Below are 19,047 nucleotides of genomic sequence, written 5' to 3'. Positions count from 1 at the left end.
TTTTTGGTCTGGCTGAAAAGCTGTATTAAACCGTATACAGTTTTTATTTTTTATTTTTTTTAACATGGGAGTCAATAGGAACTGTACAGAACCGTATGTTTGTTCTTTTTCTCTTTTTTTTTCTTGGAATTTCAGTCAAACAAGTGAAACTTTATTCAAAATGGAGTTAAAAGTTAAAAAAGTATACGTTTTTTGATAAAAAAACGGCTGCAACCATACATCATTTTTCAAACCGTATGCGGTATTTAACCTTATACGGGTTGAAATTTGTACACTCGTTTTGATACAGTTTAGTCAGGTTTTGAGGAATCTGTTTTTCATCAAAAACCTGATACGGGAACTATATTGCAAAAACGTGGTGTGAATGGAGCCTTACTTACGCAATGGAAACGCATGTACTTGTACCCCAATGACCACTGGTAATGGCCCGCACGTATGTACGCAGTCATCTGACTCTACGGCATGCTATTGACCCTCAGCTAGCCACTAAATTTAGCTCCCTCTCAGTAAATGTTTACTCTTCCTGCGTTTTTCCTTACATTAAATGCCTTCTCCCTAGTGTCGGAGCCGGGGGTGCTATTCTTGGCACTCTCCCTCGGTCAGGATTATTCTGGTTACAGTTGGATAAAACATGCAGTGTAAGAGGTTATATATATAATATATATATATATATATATAATATATAATGTGTGTGTGTGTGGTTGCTCGCTGTACTTGTCTGCCCGCAGTGTGCTTCTTCCCAGGCGGTGTGTGTCAGGTTAGGCTTCTTTCACACTGCTGGTCGGACGCGGCAGTGTGACGTCTGTCGGGGAAGCCGGGGAGAATAGCGGGAGGGAAAATTCATCATACATCATTTTTTCCTCCTGCTACTCCCATCACAAAACAATGGCGTCCGATGGACCCTATAATAGTAAATGTGATCTGTCGATTCCTATTGTTTTCGCCATCAAAAAGAACATCTGTTAAAGGGGTATTATGGTGGAAAACTTTTAGATAGATAGATATTATCAACTGGTGCTAGAAAGTTAAACAGATTTGTAAATTACTTCTATTAAACAATCTTTACCCTTCCAGTACTTTTTAGCAGCTGTATGCTACAGAGGAAATTCTTTTCTTTTTGAATTTCTTTTTTGTCTTATCCACAGTGCTCTCTGCTGACACCTCTGTCTGTGTCTGGAACTGTCCAGAGCAGGAGAAAATCCTCATAGCAAACCTATGCTGCTCTGGACAGTTCCTGATACGGGCATCAGGTGTCAGCAGAGACCACTGTGGACAAGAAAGAATTTGAAGAAAAAAAATTCTCTGTAGCATACAGCTGCTAATAGGTACTGGAAGGGTAACGATTTTTTAATAGAAGTAATTTACAAATCTGTTTAACTTTCTGGCACCAGTTGATTGAAAAATAAAAAAAAGGTTTTCCTCCAAAGTACCCCTTTAACCCCTTAAGGACGCAGGACGTAAATGTACGTCCTGGTGAGGTGGTACTTAACGCACCAGGACGTACATTTACGTCCTAAGCATAACCGCGGGCATCGGAGCGATGCCCGTGTCATGCGCGGCTGATCCCGGCTGCTGATCGCAGCCAGGGACCCGCCGGCAATGGCCGACGCCCGCGATCTCGCGGGCGTCCGCCATTAACCCCTCAGGTGCCGGGATCAATACAGATCCCGGCATCTGCGGGAGTTCGCGATTAAAATGAACGATCGGATCGCCCGCAGCGCTGCTGCGGGGATCCGATCATTCATAACGCCGCACGGAGGTCCCCTCTCCTTCCTCCGTGCGGCTCCCGGCGTCTCCTGCTCTGGTCTGTGATCGAGCAGACCAGAGCAGAAGATGACCGATAATACTGATCTGTTCTATGTCCTATACATAGAACAGATCAGTATTAGCAATCATGGTATTGCTATGAATAGTCCCCTATGGGGACTATTCAAGTGTAAAAAAAAATGTAAAAAAATGTAAAAGTAAAAGTTAAAAAAAAGTGAAAAATCCCCTCCCCCAATAAAAAAGTAAAACGTCCGTTTTTTCCTATTTTACCCCCAAAAAGCGTAAAAAACATTTTTTATAGACATATTTGGTATCGCCGCGTGTGTAAATGTTTGAACTATTAAAATAAAATGTTAATGATCCCGTATGGTGAACGGCGTGAACGAAAAATTTTTTAAAAAGTCCAAAATTCCTACTTTTTTAATACATTTTATTAAAAAAAAAATTATAAAAAATGTATTAAAAGTTTTTTATATACAAATGTGGTATCAAAAAAAAGTACAGATCATGGCGCATAAAATGAGCCCCCATACCGCCACTTATACGGAAAAATAAAAAAGTTATAGGTCATCAAAATAAAGGGATTATAAACGTATTAATTTGGTTAAAAAGTTTGTGATTTTTTTTAAGCGCAACAATAATATAAAAGTATATAATAATGGGTATCATTTTAATCGTATTGACCCTCAGAATAAAGAACACATGTCATTTTTACCAGAAATTGTATGGCGTGAAAACAAAACCTTCCAAAATTAGCAAAATTGCGTTTTTCGTTTTAATTTCCCCACAAAAATAGTGTTTTTTGGTTGCGCCATACATTTTATGATATAATGAGTGATGTCATTACAAAGGACAACTGGTCGCTCAAAAAATAAGCCCTCATACTAGTCTGTGGATGAAAATATAAAAGAGTTATGATTTTTAGAAGGCGAGGAGGAAAAAATGAAAACGTAAAAATTAAATTGTCTGAGTCCTTAAGGCCAAAATGGGCTGAGTCCTTAAGGGGTTAAGGCACCAAAAAAAAAGTGCCTGACGGACGTTCTCAGAGGGGGCACAACATCAGTCTGAAAGGGGCATTACTTGGTCTGTAGGACTAAGCCTGCGGTTATTTTTGTGGTTCCTGAGTCTTATAACCGGTAAGAAGCCCTAGGAATCAGTATTTAGGAACATAGACACAAACCTGAATTGCTAAAAATTGTCTTCTTTAAAAAAAACTAATAATTTTTTTTTTTTATTGAGACGTCTGATCCATACGGATCATAAGTGTCACGAATGAGACCCTCTACTACACATCTGGATAGGTTCACACTGTTGTTTAAACATAAGTAACATGACAGGTCAATGTATTCTTCTCCCTTCAGTAGGGTTAGGCTTCTTTCACTGCCGTTGTTACACGGCATTGCGATATTCGCCGGGAAATCCAGGGAGAATAGCGGGAGAAAAAACTACATCATGCAACGTTGTTCTCCCGCTACTCCCGTCAAAAAGTAACTGCGCTCGATGGACCCCATAATAGTAAATGGGACCCGTCGTGAGCTGTTGTTTCCCGTTGTGCCTCGTCCGGATTAAAGGCACAAAAAAAGTGCCTGACGGACGTTCTCCGACCCCTAAATGGGTATCCCAGGATTCTTTTTTCCCACAACCTTTGAGCCCATGATGCGGAGTTATAATATTGTATAATATGTTTCTGTTACCCCCATGAGGAGCTTTGCTCCATTTTCATGCACGGCACCCACACCCAGAAGTGTTGTGGTGGAAGTCTTAATATTTTGCAGTTGTCTGTGACCTTTCCCAGCATTCTATGCGGCCTTTACATCTTCATTCTTTGGCCACGTGTCCCATTATTAGACAGTGAGGTCTGGATGTGACATTAAAGTAATTTTCTCCTGCTAAAACATTGCAGTCAGCCACTAAATGGCCATTTGCTTGTTCGTTGGTTGATCGCTGGTCCTATTATTCAAGGTAATGTCTACCTGTTCAGCCAATAAATGAATCATGTAATGGGGTTCTCAGGCTGTGTTCACATTAGCAATGTAGCTTCTTTTCTTAAAGGACATCTGCAGTGCTGGGCAAAAAAACTTTTTTTTACCTCATTTAATAGGTCTTTGAAAGACCTTTCCAACGATGTCTCCCCCATCAAAATTGGCCCAGTCGTTCTCCCGTTATCAGCACATGAATTACTGAGGACAAGTGAAAGAAAAACTACATCTCCCATCATGCCTTGTGCTTACTTCCTGTAAGCTGCTGCCCTCCCCCTGTTCTATCCCCCCCCCCGAGCAAATTATTATATTGTAACGCCCACATCTCCCTTCCCTATGCATACACCCTCCCCTTCTGCTCATCTCCCCCTCCCCATGCTGCTCCTGTCCAGTGATGAAGCAGCTGCCTCCGTGCTCACTGTAGTGTGGACACTGGAGAGTGGAGAGTGAAAGGAAAAATGGTAAAAAAACATAATTGTCTATAAAACTGTCCTGATAGGGGTCCCTCCATCTTTTTCACAACTACAACTCCAAGCATGCCCAGTTATTTTATATGCTGTTCGGGCATGTTGGGAATTCCAGTGGTGCCTCCAGCTGTTGCAAAACTACAAATCCCAGCATGCCCTGTTAGCTTTCTGCTGTATGTGCATGCTTGGAGTTGCAGAGGTGACTCCAGCTGTTGTAAGACTATACATCCAAGCATGCCGTGTCAGCTTTCTGCTGTTTGAGTGTATAAAGGAGTTGTAGTTCACCAACACCTCTACTGTATGAGGAGACTCCTGGGAGTTGTAGTTCACCAACACCTCTATTGTACCTCTGTAGTCTCCTGGGTGTTGTAGTTCACCAACACCTCTATTGTATCTCTGTAGTCTCCTGGGAGTTGTAGTTCACCAACACCTGTATTGTATCTCTGTAGTCTCCTGGGAGTTGTAGTTCACCAACACCTCTATTGTATCTCTGTAGTCTCCTGGGAGTTGTAGTTCACAAACACCTCTATTGTATCTCTGTAGTCTCCTGGGAGTTGTAGTTCATACACCAGTGTTTCCCAACCAGGGTGCCTCCAGATGTTGCAAAACTACTACTCCCAGCATTCCCTGGTTGGGAAACACTGGCATACACACACATAACAGGGACTACAACTCCCAGCATGTGTCATTCAGTAGTACCCCCCCCCCCCCCATCTCACACACAGAATCATCTCCAGTATGATATTTATTCCCTGTAGTCTATACACCACCAGCCCGTGCAGTGTAATATGTCTCCTTCTTACACACGTCCTCCCCCCTCCCTCCCTGCTCTTTGGTTTGCTCTGTGTTTCCCCCATGAAAACTTGAATCCTTCCGGTGATAAGTGAGGTCCTATGTAGACAGAGCAGGGGAGGGGGGAGGAGCTGTGGACGTCCTCATTCTCCCCCTGCTTCAATCTTACAGATAGGGGCGTTTCTGAGGATGAGCCTATGGCTGCCTCAGAAAGCACCCGCTCATGCATATGCATAAGCAGGGAGGACCTGACGGAGGCTAGGGGGAGCACAAACACTGCTGGGAGGAAGAGATCTCCGTCCCCAAGATGGCGGCTGCAATGTAATGAATAGGGGACGGACGCAGGACTACTGGGCTATGCTGGCAACTCTAATATCTCAGAAACGGCTGCATATAGGTAAACAGAACTAATTGACTGAATTGTATAACTTTTGTTTGGGGAACATTTGGGCAGGGATTTTTGACCTCTACAGTTGTCCTTTAATAGATTCTTTGCAGCTGTGCCAGATCGTTAAAAAAAAAAAAATCACATCCTTGCAGTGCTGTGATGAATAGAAGACCTCTGGCTCTGTGCAGCTTTCGGTGAGGCTCTGTGCAGCTTTCGGTGAGGCTCTGTGCAGCTTTCGGTGAGGCTCTGTGCAGTTTTCGGTGAGGCTCTGTGCAGCGAAACACTTCCTGAGTTTGGTCTCCTGCCATTACAAGCAGGAGACTAAAATCTGAGATTTTGATTAGACGGAATGTGTTCTGGCCAAGAAGGGAGACCCCCCCGGTGTCCAGAAGTATACAGCAGAAAAACTAACATGAAACGTGTTTTTTTTTAATTTTTTTTATTTATTTATGGAAGCTGCTTACAAAAGTTATTTATTTGACTTAATGAATCAAATATTAAAAATCATGTTTATTGACAGTGTCCATTTAAACTGTTCTTTGGTAAAGTTTTCCTAACTGACCAGAATGGGATCTGTATCTGCAAACCGCTGCTGGTTTGATTTGCCACAGACCCCATCAAAGTCAATGTAATCTGCTGCTCAAACCTTCTGCCAAGAACTTGCTGTGAATGTATCCTTAGGTATCCATCTTTCACATGTTCAGGTTTTTTACTTGCAATTATAGAATACAAAGTCAGGGATGGATTTGAAGAGAGGTGTTTCGATATATATACAACTAAAACCTGAATGTGTGAACACACCCTGAAATATGCATGAAGCCATAATAGTCATATACAGGAGCCTACAATACAGAAATTTAGGTGCACTACTGTGGTAGATGTATACAATGATATTGGCTATCCCTCAACACTGATGTTAAAATTGAGACATTCACCAGTGTATCCTTATATGAAGGACACACCAGAGCCCTCACACCAATGCCAAGGTTTCTCAAGTGGCACGGGACCTAACGCTAACCTACCTGTGCGTGAAAAGCAAAAAACAGGGGCCATTTGGGGTTGAGCACCTCCAGCCATTTGAGACCACGTTTTTTGTTGTTGTTTAAAAATATACAGGAGCCGTCTTTTGATTTGACAGGAAAAGGAGGGGAAATTTATGGTATTTTTTCCTCATTTATAGGCCATAAAAGTTGTTTATCTGGGTTGTAAAAGCCTTGGTGATGAATTTACAGCCCGTGTAAAGCTGCTTGCTTGTATTACCTCCTTTTACTGTACTAATTTCCCAAACCTGTGGGACATGAGAAACATGGAGGCTCCTGGCGATGGAAAACTTCTTTCCACACCTGCCTGTTACTTGCTCTGCAGAACAGGTTCTTCCATTGAGAAATTGCTGGGAAATCCTGGATAGAGTATGGCAGGTTGTGGTAGGTACAGTAGCTGCAGCTATCTACCTCTTCTCTTGGCCGCCCTGTGTTTGCGTAAATGAGGCTCACAAAGCTTGAAAGGGGAGACAACAAGCGGATGTCAGGACGGCAGCTGAAGTCTCCATGGTAATGTGTGGAAGGCCCAGGATCTGGTTAGTCAAGGGCTCTCGGGAAGCTTTAATAAGGGCAAATGTACATTCATTGTCCCAGCTGCTCAGGCTGTACAGTATGTGGATGTGCAGCTGTATACAGGTTAACCCTTTCAGTGCTACCAAGGTCTTCGGGCTCGTAAACCATACTGCAGTTTTGGAAGGGTTAACGCTGTGGCTTATTTACATAGTGGTGACAGCGGCCTGCTGCCAGGATTGTGCTTTGTTGTACTATGGCTATTATCCTCCCCTTTACTACTCCTGTCTTCGTAAATAAACCTTTTGTGCCACGTCTTCAGGTGCGACATGGGAGCGCAAACACCTGTGGGAATGTGTATGTGTTCGCATGTGGTGGATTTGCGCAGGTTGGGAAGGATCGTAAAAGGCAAGTGAATGAGGTTTTGCAAATCATATCCACGTGTTATGGAAATGTTTCCAGTGGGAAAACAAGCATGCTGCGGGTTTCCAGATCACAGTCTGCTTATTCTGCGGAAACGCCATGGACTTATTCACTTTCATTGTATAGATAAATCCGCCACAAAATCTGCTTGTAACTTGGAGATTTGCGAAGGGATCTGTGATGGACACTTTTTACACTTTCAAATTTTTATTTTTTTTAAAGGGAAACTGACTGCAGATAGTGCAGGGGACCCTGTTTCTAACACTTCTTACTGGGTGAAAATCGGTGCAGCGGTTGTAGCAAATATGGTAATTTCTTATGCGCACTGGAGGCAGTGGCTTCTGTATGAGCAATGCTTTCTGCTGCCTGTTCCTGTAATAAGGAGCCCCTTCAGCAAATAACGTTGCCTCCTTCAAAGACATGCTGAGTAAGAGGGGAGGAATATTTATGGAGAAGGCGGAGTTATCACCAGGAGGGGCGAATTATTGATCAGAGCAGGCGGGAGAAGGCAGTCCTCGCCTCCATTGCACATAAGAAGAAATGACCACATTAGTAAATATTCATCTTGTTACTAAAGGCAGGGCTCAAGTTCTGATTAACCGATATTGATTTTTTTTTTTTAGGGCCGATACCGATAATCTGTGGACTTTCAGGCCGATAGCCGATAACTTATACTGGAATATCGGTATAAGTTATCGGCTATTTCTCCATCCCCCATTTCCCCCCCCCCCCCCCGGCCCCGAAGAAGCCGCTGCAGATCATTGATTGATAGCGGGCGCTTTAAATCAATGAACTGCAGCAGCTTTTGCAGGGCCAGAGACCGCCTCCGCCACCCACTTCTCTCCCCCTGCCTGTCCTGGAGTCCTCCTGAGTCCAACCACCACTGCTGCCCCCCCCCCCACCTATCCTCTGGCCAGAGACTGCCGCCCGCTTCTCTCCCCCTGCTGGTCCTTAGTCCTACCACCGCCGCTGCCCCATTGCCTCCCCCATCCACGGTTTTATAATTACCTGTTTCTGGGTCCGCGCTTCTTCTGGCTCCGGCGGTGTCCTGAGCTGTCACTGTGCGCACTGACGGTACCTCGCCTTGAGGATGTCACTAGTCACTCGTAGCGCAGGACGCCGCAGGAGCCAGAAGTAGCGTGGACCCCGGGAACAGGTAATTATAAAACCTGGGATGGGGAGGCAATGGGGCAGCGGCGGCTGTATTTTGCCGGTTCGGTGGGGTGGGGGACGGGGCATTATCGGCAAGGTAATTGCTGATAGCGTCCAAAATCTTGAATATCGGCCGATAATATCAGCCAAACCGATAATCGGTCGATCCCTAGTTTGCAATAGTATGTGAGGGCCATTGTCTTTGAGCCTGCTTAGCACCTAATGCACTTCCCAACCCTCAAGACATAACAGGTAGAGCCTGGATTACATCATAGTTTTCTAGTCTAGTTACCTTTGTACCACAAAGTCAGCATGGGAACAAGTGTGCCTCTAGGGTGGAAGTTTTTTCCCCTTGTGGAGACTGCCTGCTGGCCTTTTTGTCTGTTTTGTATGAAGTTGGAATAGGGCTTCCATAGAGGTGCATGGGAAAACCATACAGATTGTTTTTTGCCTGATGTTGAACTCTCTATCTGCGAAGGTATTTTTCCCTAAAAGCATGACCTGTTCTGCAGCACACGGAGGCTCTATGACTCCGTACCAGGGAGCTGTACTCGACCCCTTGCACTGCCATATCGTCTATGAGTCCATGTGGATATTCTGGCACTCTAAAGCAATCATTTGGCAGCTCATTGGAATATTGTGTTTCATTGAAATTTATATATTTTTTTGCGTACAGCTAAAAATCTATTTTCTTTTCAGCATTAGAAAGCCCTGTGTATGTCTGCCATTCTGCTTATCTGGATGACAGCCTTTCACGCCGAATCAAGCAGCTGGTTAAGACATATGTTTACAGTCAGAATAGTAGATGGCTGCCTTTAGTCTCCTTATGACTGTGGATATGCTGTCATTTACCATAATGTTATATCCTGTTTCGATGACTTTGCTTTAAAGGGGTTATCCTGGAAAAAAACTTAGATAGATATATAGAGATATAGATATATATATATATATATATATATATATATATATATATATATATATATATATCTAATATAGCAACAAGAGAATACAGCAGCACACTGCTAGCACAAAGATATAGATGAAACATGAGTATATAGTTAAAACATGGGTATATAGATAGAACATGAAAAGCTATACAGCTGTAATGCAAAAAATGAAGATATGAAACTATGAAATTATGAGGTATTTAGCTTGCAAATTTGGCGCCAAATAGCGTGGACCGTCCCACGGTAAGGTGACCTCATTCTGGGACGGACCCTACACTGTGAATATGCCTCTGTGTGAACAGTACAGCAGGCATGCAAGGTCTGAAACATCCAAGGCACCTTATATACACCTAATAGAGGTGGGTGGGGTGCAGGAGCCAACATGGAGGTAGCCATGCAAGCTAAGTACCTCATCATTTCATAGTTTCATATCTTCATTTTTTGCATTACAGCTGTATAGCTTTTCATGTTCTATCTATATACCCATGTTTTATCTATATACTCATGTTTCATCTATATCTTTGTGCTAGCAGTGTGTTGCTGTATTCTCTTGTTGCTGTATATTTAGCCCAGCAGCCTGCACCTGCAAGCCAGGTTTTTACAATAGTTTGGATCAATAGTGCTGGCCAATTTATTCTTTGGTTATATATATATATATATATATATATATATATATATATATATATATATATATCAACTGGCTCCAGAAAGTTAAACAGATTTGTAAATTACTTCTATAAAAAAAATCTTAATCCTTTCAGTACTTATGAGCTTCTGAAGTTAAGGTTGTTCTTTTCTGTCTAAGTGCTCTCTGATGACACCTGTCTCGGGAACTGCCCTGTTTAGAAGGAAATCCCCATAGCAAACCTCTTCTAAACTGGGCGGTTCCCGAGACACGTGTCATCAGAGAGCACTTAGACAGAAAAGAACAAACTTAACTTCAGAAGTTCATAAGTACTGAAAGGATTAAGATTTTTTAATAGAAGTAATTTACAAATCTGTTTAACTTTCTGGAGCCAGTTGATGTATAAAGAAAAAAAATTTTTTTTCCTGGATAACCCCTTTAATATCTTTTTATTATATCTCCTTCAGTCACTTTATATTGAATGTACCTTATCTAGTTCAGTGTCTCCCAACCAGGGTGCCTCCAGCTGTTGCAAAACTACAACTCCCAGCATGCCCGGACAGCCTTTGGCCTTTGGCTGTCTGGGCATGCTGGGAGTTGTAGTTTTGCAACAGCTGCAGGCACCCTGGTTGGGAGACACTGATCGAATTTATCTGGTTTCTTGAGTTATATTGTTTTCAGTACCTATTTATTTTATTTAAATGATGTACTTATGTAGAAATATTTTCATTTATTTTTTATTTTTTTGCCATCGCTTTCATTGCAACTTGTTTGCATTGAACTAATAGACGTGAATCGTGGATTTGCATGCCTTGTAAGCAAATGTCAGGATTTTAGTACAATTTGTCCTTCTAGGATTTATTGCAGTTGTCTACGTGAAGGCAGCTAACACGAGTTTTAGGGGTAAATTACATCCAAACAAATGCCCATATAATTGTCAATGGTCTAATAGATCTTTCCTTTTAGATTTATGATGAGTAGGTGTATACCCTGACATTCCCACCCATGGGGAAGAGAGATGTTTGTCTGTCACCGTCCGTCTGTTTATGTAGCCGACAACTAAGGTATTGTTTTCCGAACGACATGGGCGGGTGCAGTCATCTCGTATCATAAAGGGCATCTATAGAGATGTGTTCACCAAGAGAAATATAGGCCGGGGCCTTGACCTTGCATAGAGCAAAGACACACAACAACAGTGGCCGTGTAGTCCTCCTGGCCTTAGAACATAAGTAGATAAGGTCATTTGGGAGAAAGAAAATTAAAGTTTAGAATCCGGAATGATGTTTGGAAAGAAAATACTCATCAAAAATCCTTAATTTTGTAACACAATTCTCAAAATCGGATACTCGGAATCCTTTCAGATTTTGGCGTAGATTTTTTTTTTTTTTTAGTATTTTTTTTTTTTATTTCCGTGGGAAATAGCCATGCAGAAAGTATCATTGTTTCAGCATCCCTCACTGTGTCTGCTTAAAGGGGTATTCCGGGATTTGTTCAGTTTTAAAGAGTACCTGTCACCAAATAAACTTTTCTAAACTAACTCCGGCTATGTTCCCTAACTACTCCTAACACTCCTCTTAACCCTTAAAAAAATTCAGAGCTTTAAAAAGCTGTGTATCTTACCGTTCTAATGGCTCACATCGCCCAGCAGGAGAAAGTGGGCGTTTCCCAGAAGGTATGACATTACTAAAGCCTGCTGGGGACCACTTCCGCCCTCACATAGTTGCAGTGCTGTGATGAATAGAAGACCTCAAGCTCTGTGCATGTCTGTCTGTGTTGCTATCAGTGAGGCTCTCCTGCAGGTTTGTCTGTGCAGCTTTCTGTGAGAATCTGTGGAGCTTTCACTTTCTGTGCAGCTGTCAATCAAGCTCAGTGCAGAGAAACACTTCCCGAGTTTTGACTCCTGCCAGGCCAGGAGGAGACCAAACTCACTGTATTGTGTCAGGGTACAGAACAGAGCCACCTAGTGGCTGTTTTTCTGTTACATTTTAAACATATTTATGTTGATAATTTTAAAAGCAAGTGAATGGGAAGGTGTCTGCTAATTACATCAGGAACACTGACAGGTACTCTTTAACTATCATGCTTGTTATGCAGAGGTATGTCAGTCATACTTTTACTTGTTTAACTGATCTCCGAGGGATTGTTCACTTTTTGATGTTTCTCTGGTCCCCCCCCCCCAGGTTCAGCATTCATGGTGGTATAGATAATTTGTCTTGAGCCTTTCCTACAATCTTGTTCGGCTTGAGACAACAGCTGATCACGGGGCTTGGCTGCTTTTTCTTGTCCTCCCTTACAATCCAGCCCCCTGATGACGTGTGCGCTCCTTCTGGATGTGCCAGCGGCACATGATCTTGGAAGTTGGCAGAATGCTGGGCCATAGTAAATGTCGGGATGTCCAGATGGAGCGGACACGTCATCAGGGGGCTGGCTTGTCAGTGAAGACAAGAAGAAGCAAAGGCCACTATGATCACCTGTTGTCTCTAAATGAACAGGATCGCGGAAAAGGCCCATGACAACAGTCATCTAAACTGTCGCGAATGCTGAACCTGGGGAGACCATAGAAACAAAAAAAAAGTGGACCATCCGCCTTATCCACTGATATAGCCCTCATAATGGACATGATCGTTAAGTTAATAAGTCCTGGAATACCCCTTTTTAAGTAGTCTTTCATCGAAACCAGTTTGAGCCAGTTTGCAGATAGAAAAAAATGCAGATATGGACACAATGTCTTCTTTTGAAAACCTCCCATTTAGCTGTGACCCATAGTTAACCCAATATGTTGTGCATATTTACCGATTGGTTACATGAGCTATTTATATTTCGTATTGAAATTGGCATGAGAACTTCAGGACCCATATTGTATCCTACACAACTACTAGAGTCGTATACGGAGGAGTATTTTTTTCCTTAGAATGTTGCATTGTTCTATTCCTCTTTGTGTACCCGGAAATTTTCTAAATATATTTACTGGTTATAAGTGCCTTATTAAAGATTTTTCTTTTCTTTTTTTTGCCGTGTAAAATTTGACCCAGTACTATATAGATCTGTGTGGCGCTTAACCTTGATACAGCAATATACTGTAACGTAAATGCCATATGCTTCTCTCCCCACTCAGTGGATCTACTCCATAGACTTACATTTTGAGACCCATTCAAACTCGCAGCAGGAAACACAATGCGAGTTCGCAATCAAATTCGTCCGTGTGAATGAGCCTTCAGGGTACGTTGACATGTGCATATTTTGGAGTAGATTTTTTGCAGTTTGCAGCTCTTAAGCTACCCATTGACTTTAATAGGTAGCAAAATCTGTTGCAGATAATCTGCGGCAAAATATGCTCGTATGAATGTACCCTTAGACTGTACCATCAAATGAACTGTAGACTTCTCTCTAATAGTTTTACAGTTACCAAATAATACCACTGATGAAGAAACAAATCACAATACATGGTACTGTTACTTAAAGAGTACCTATCATCAACTATACTTTCCCTAATCCCCCTTCCCATCTATCCCTGACTCTATCTCTATCCCTGTCCTTTTTTAATTCCAAACCCCCTGTAAATACCTCTTTCCTTCTATCTTCCGTAGCTCAGTTTGGATCTGTGTGCCAAGGCCAGCTTCCGCCCTTCTTCCTGTATGCAGCGCTCCCTCTCGGGAGTGTGCATACAGGCTCAGCACACTGCATGGATGGCAGCTTCTGAGTCTCCTCCTCTCTGTTTGGCTTTACACGTGCCATACAGAGAGGAGGAACGTCGGAGGACAGAGCTGCTGCGCCCTGCACTGGTGTGAGCGCAGACAGACGGGGAGCTGCGCTGAGCTCGTCACATGCTCGGGCAGCATCTGCGATTTCGGACTCTCTGCCAGCCCGGCGTGAGTCCGAAATCACTGAAAATGCTTGTGGCTAGGGACTACTAGGGAGACCCCTTGTGGCTACAGTTTCAAAGTGAAAATAGACATAGAATAAGTAATTTTTAAAAATAAATCCAATTAGAAAGTTGTTTAATAAACTATAACATATCAAGACATTTTTGATTATAGGTACTCTTTACCAAAACCCGTTGTACGGAAACCAACTTTATTCATTCATTCTCTTTCCTCTTCTTCTCCACCTGTCCCAGGTGATTATGTTGACTTCTTTCAGCCACGACTTGTGTCCATAGAACCTGTTGGACAAACCTCTAATCCTCTGTGCTTTTCTAGCACCCTTTCTAAGCTTTGCTCTACGCATAGTGGTTTTATCTGCTCCCTGATGTCTGCCTGGCCAGAATCCTGCAGCCAGTACAAGCTCTTCATCCTGATCTCAGGAGAGCAAGACTGTACGGCAGCTGTATAACCAGTCAGCACGGCAAATGCATCGATCTATGTAAGTAATTGAATGATTGTGCTTAAATGTTCCCTAGGGTAACTGAAAGGAAGAAAAAATCCTCCCCAAATAAAACCAATAACCCACCCCCCCCTCCCATTTTCCCCCCAAAAAAATTTGGTATCGCTGTGTTGTGGAATTTTCTGCACTATTAACTTGTCACATTCCTGGTCCTGCACAGTCAATGTCAGGGATGTCATGGCATAGGGTATCACACTGCGACCCCCACCATCTAAGGCCTGCGTTCTGAATACTTCTGTTCAGAATGCCTGCTGTGCTAGGCTTTGAAGAGCCCGTTGTTGGCACGCCCCCCCCCCCCCCCCCCTATGTTCATGTCTATGGGAAAGACGGAGCTGCAGCATTCGTGTATCTTGAAATCTCCCATGGAGATATATAAAGGGAGCATGTTGACCACCAAGCAATACGGGACCATATACGGTTGGGGGGAGTGAAAACCGGGCACTCCCATATCCCAACTGTATCCGGCCCATATGTAATGCATTTCAGTGAGTCGACCGGAGTTAAACGCTGACTCTGGCTGGCTCATTTTTGCCAATGAGGGGCAAAAATGAGATGACCGGAGTCAGCGTTTGACTCCAGTCGGCTCATTGAAATGCGTTACATACAGGCCGGATACGGCTGAGATAATGGAGTACCCAGTTTTCGCTACCCCCCCCCCAGCCGTATTCGTCCCCGTATTGCTTAAAACGTAGTGTGAACCTGGCCTAATCTGGCATTGAACAGAGTTCGCTCTGTGCATGCGGATTACGGTACTCGGATGCCCTGAAGGAGATCCTGTGGATAGGAAATGCGATGTCTAGTACTGGAGTTCCCCTTTAAGGTCTCTCATGTGCTTGAAATATATTTTGATCTATTTTTACATTCTTTGGCAATGATTCTGTTTGTTTTAGCTCTATTTATTTGTCTTCTACACAGTACATTTCCCCACCCCCCTGCAGAATTGTTTAATGTGGTTTTGCCACCATAAAAACCTATCCCCTATCCAGAGGGACAGCTGGGTGTCTCGAATGGGACTCCCAAAGCTCCCATGTGAAGTGGTGGTCGAGTATTACCATCGCTGCTCAATTTATTGTATAGGAGTGCGTGGCAATGTTTTAGACACTGAATGGAGATTCAGGGGACCTGTCCTTAATGATTTTGTTAAATTTTATAATCCACCCAGTTCACTGCCCCATCGTGATAAACCACCCCCTGCCTTTATAACAAAAAACTTCCTCACTCTGCTACACACAGCCCAGAGCAATTCTGTGTGGGAGATGAGCTCTGATTGGCTAAGGCAGCACCGCCCCCCCCCCCCCCCTTAGCATTTCCTGCTTTTGGACTTCTGCGAGGAGTCCAAAATCTGTGCAAGAGATAGGGGGAAATGTGCTCTGCACAAGTAGGGAGACACCTAATGGCAGTTTTTTAAATACAAATAAAACATAGAAAACTTCTTTTTTTTTTTAAACAAAGTACATTAGAAAGATTTTGTACTTACCAATAAGGAGTGCAATAGCAAAGATTTGTTTTAATGAGAGTGCCCATTTAAATGAGATCTGCATCCATAAACATTTATCCCCTATCCACAGGATAGGGGGATAAGTGTCTGATTGTGGGGGATCCAAACGCTGGGACCCCCTGTGATCTCTTGAATGGTGCTCCGCCTCTCCCCATGCAGCAGGCGTGTTGGCTGCAGCATGAAGCCAAGGCAGACACGCCCCCTCCATGTATCTCTGATAGAGCTGTGTGGAAGGCGGCGTGTTATCTATCTCGGTGAGGTTGACGACACGCGCAATAGACGTGCAGAGCCGGATAGGGGATAAGTGTCTATAGCTGCAGTCCTCATTTAACCCCATAAGGACGCAGCCCTTTTTCACCTTAAGGACTGAGCCCTTTTTTCGCAATTCTGACCACCGTCACTTTACGAATTAACGCGAAAACGCTTTTACCGAATATTCTGATTCTGAGAGAGTTTTTTCGTGACATATTCTACTTTATTTTGGTGGTAAATTTTTGGCGTTAATTGCATCCTTTTTTGGTGAAAAATCCCAAAATTTCATGAAAATTTATAAGATTTTGCATTTTTCTAACTTTGAAGCTCTCTAATTGTAAGGAAAATGGAAATTCCAAATAAATTTTATTTTTCTTCACAAACACAATATGTCCACTTTATGTTGGCATCATAAAATGGACATACTTTTGCTTTTTGAAAAAATTAGAGGGCTTTAAAGTACAGCAGCAATTTTCAAAAATGTCATGAAAATTGCTAAATCTGAAGGGAAAGATGTTACAGAACTACAACTCCCGGCATGCCTGGGCAGTCTAGGCATGCAGAGAGTTGTAGTTTGGCAACATCTGGAGGGCTACTGTTTGGGCACCACTGTAACAGTGGTCTCCAAACTGTAACCCTCCAGATGTTGGGAGTCGCAATTTGGCCCCCCTAGTGGTTGCCACAGTAAAGATCGATTTACTTTCACTTTCACTCCGTTCTGACTAATGCCAGGGGATAGGAGTAGATCGCAGCTTTGCAACCTCACTCCTATCCTTTAGGCTGATCGGGGCTGTTGCTGGCAACTCCCATCAGCCCTATTTTCCGGGTGATCGGGTCACCAGAGACCCGATCAGCCCAGAATTGGAGAAAATCGCATGTCTGAATTGACATGCAATTTTCTCCGATCGCCGTCATGGGGGGGTCTCAGGACCCCCCTGGGCGATGTGCCAGGGTGCCTGCTGAATGATTTCAGCAGGCATCCGACTCCGGTCCCCAACCGGCTAGCGGTGGGGACCAGATTTCCCACGGGCGTATGGATACGCCCTCGGTCCTTAAGGACTCGGAATGCAGGGCGTATCCATACGCCCTGTGTCCTGAAGAGGTTAAGATCACACTGGTCCCAGCAGTCAGACCTTTCCCAGTCATTCTCTTATTCCTGTGGACAGTGGAGAAGTATTCATAGTGGCACATTCCCTTTTATGCTTTGTCACTACCTTCCTGCTCCAGGAGTTTATATGCTTTTTTTTTTTTATTGTTTATGAGGTATTGTACAGTTTTATTTAACCACACTGGTTTTCTTCTGTTTTTACTCAGTTCATTCCCATAAAGTAATATAACATGTATGATCTTAAGCATTTCCTCCACATTATATAGTAGCTATAGTTCTGTAGTGTTCTTGATGGATGATTGTCCAGTCGGTGTGGGATCCTGGGAGGGAGAGGGTGCGCGCACACTGCTTTCTCTTTGGATGAGAGGATTAAGGCTGATTTTCCTGGCCTCTCGGATTTTACGTCCACTTACTGCTTCCGAAAAAAAAGGTAACCGTTTGTTGCCTGGCAGTGACTCACATTGCTGGCTTGTTACCAGTATAAGGCATTTTAGTTTCTCAGTACTCGTGGTGTTTATACAGAGATATTCTTGGCTTTGTCCATTATTCATTGATGTAAACATGTATTGTGCCAGGCATGTTTGATTCTTGCCAGCTCTTTGCTAACTGCATCTAAAAGCACTGAACGTATAACTGAAGCTTAAGGCCCTATTCACACTATAAAGTTGCTCTATTAAAAGACTCGTTATCAACTTCCGTTAAAAGAAAAGCCTTAAAAACGGATGTTAAACGGCCGTTACAAAATCCAATTGAAGTCTATGGGATTTTTTGATTATCCGTTATGACCCGTTATAGCCCGTCATGAATAACGGACGTTATTTGTGACGGAAGAAAAAACGTCTCAGGCACTCATTTTTCTTCTGTCAAAAATAACGGTGGAATAACGGCCGTTAAAATGTTAACATTGAAGTCTTGTTTGCATGATGGGAGAAGTAGTTCCCCAGCTGCGGGAGTCTGCCAATGGCTGGGGAGGTTACATTAGTGTTTGTACTACATCCCCCATCATGGGACATACTCCCGCAGCTGGGGAACTACTACTCCCATCATGTAAAGACGTCTGTTCCATGATGGGGATAGTAGTAGTAGTAGTAGTAGTCCCGGCTGCGGGAGTAAAGTTTCATAGGGTACCATAAAAAAAAAATATTGAAGATGCAGTAGTGATGGAAAAAATTGTATTTAACAAAATTTCTTTAAGAAACAGGGATCCATTTATGTGGGCGGGTAGGGAACTAAAAATTTAGCTGACAATACTAAAAATGTATTGTGTGTGTGTGTGTGTGTGTGTTTCACTTTTTTCAATTTTTTAGGTAGTACTACTACTGCCAGCATGGAACACACTGTTCCATGATGGGAATAGCAGTACCTGTACTAATTGACAGATCCCCCGTGTCATTTCTGACACCCGTTGCGATACTCATGTATAATGTATAGATGCGGGCGGCCCCTGCACTGCCATATATACCTATTATTCATATTTCCCACGGAGAGCTGTGATTGGCCGGATGGTTCCAGACACTCGCAGCTCTCTGCAGAAAATACGAATAATAGGTATATATATATATATATGACATATACTCATACTGCAGTGGGACCAGGGAAGAGCGGCCTCCTGCATCTATACATTATAATGGACGATCGCAAAGGGTGTCAGAAGTGACACCCATTGCGATCTGTCTTTTAATGCAGGCACTACAGCTCCCAGCATGGAGCAGAGTG

The 19,047-nt window shown here is 43.1% G+C and overlaps 1 protein-coding gene across 2 annotated transcripts in view; it reads left to right on the top strand.

Moving 5' to 3' along the window:
- SH3BP4 (SH3 domain binding protein 4) overlaps positions 1 to 19,047 on the top strand; it is a 79,560-nt gene that overhangs the window by 7,078 nt on the left and 53,435 nt on the right. Inside the window, exon 1 of one of the 2 annotated variants that reach the window (XM_056534313.1) lies at positions 5,302 to 5,402. The exons of the other annotated variant lie outside the window; for it this stretch is intronic. The gene's annotated coding sequence lies outside the window, so the exon portion shown is untranslated. Of the gene's footprint in view, positions 1 to 5,301; positions 5,403 to 19,047 lie in introns of those variants that run through there. 2 annotated transcript variants of the gene reach the window in all.

Source organism: Hyla sarda, chromosome 8, assembly GCF_029499605.1.
Source record: "Hyla sarda isolate aHylSar1 chromosome 8, aHylSar1.hap1, whole genome shotgun sequence".
Lineage (NCBI taxonomy): Eukaryota > Metazoa > Chordata > Amphibia > Anura > Hylidae > Hyla > Hyla sarda.
The sequence above is the reverse complement of the archived record's forward strand: the minus strand, read 5'-3'. Positions and strand labels throughout refer to the sequence as shown.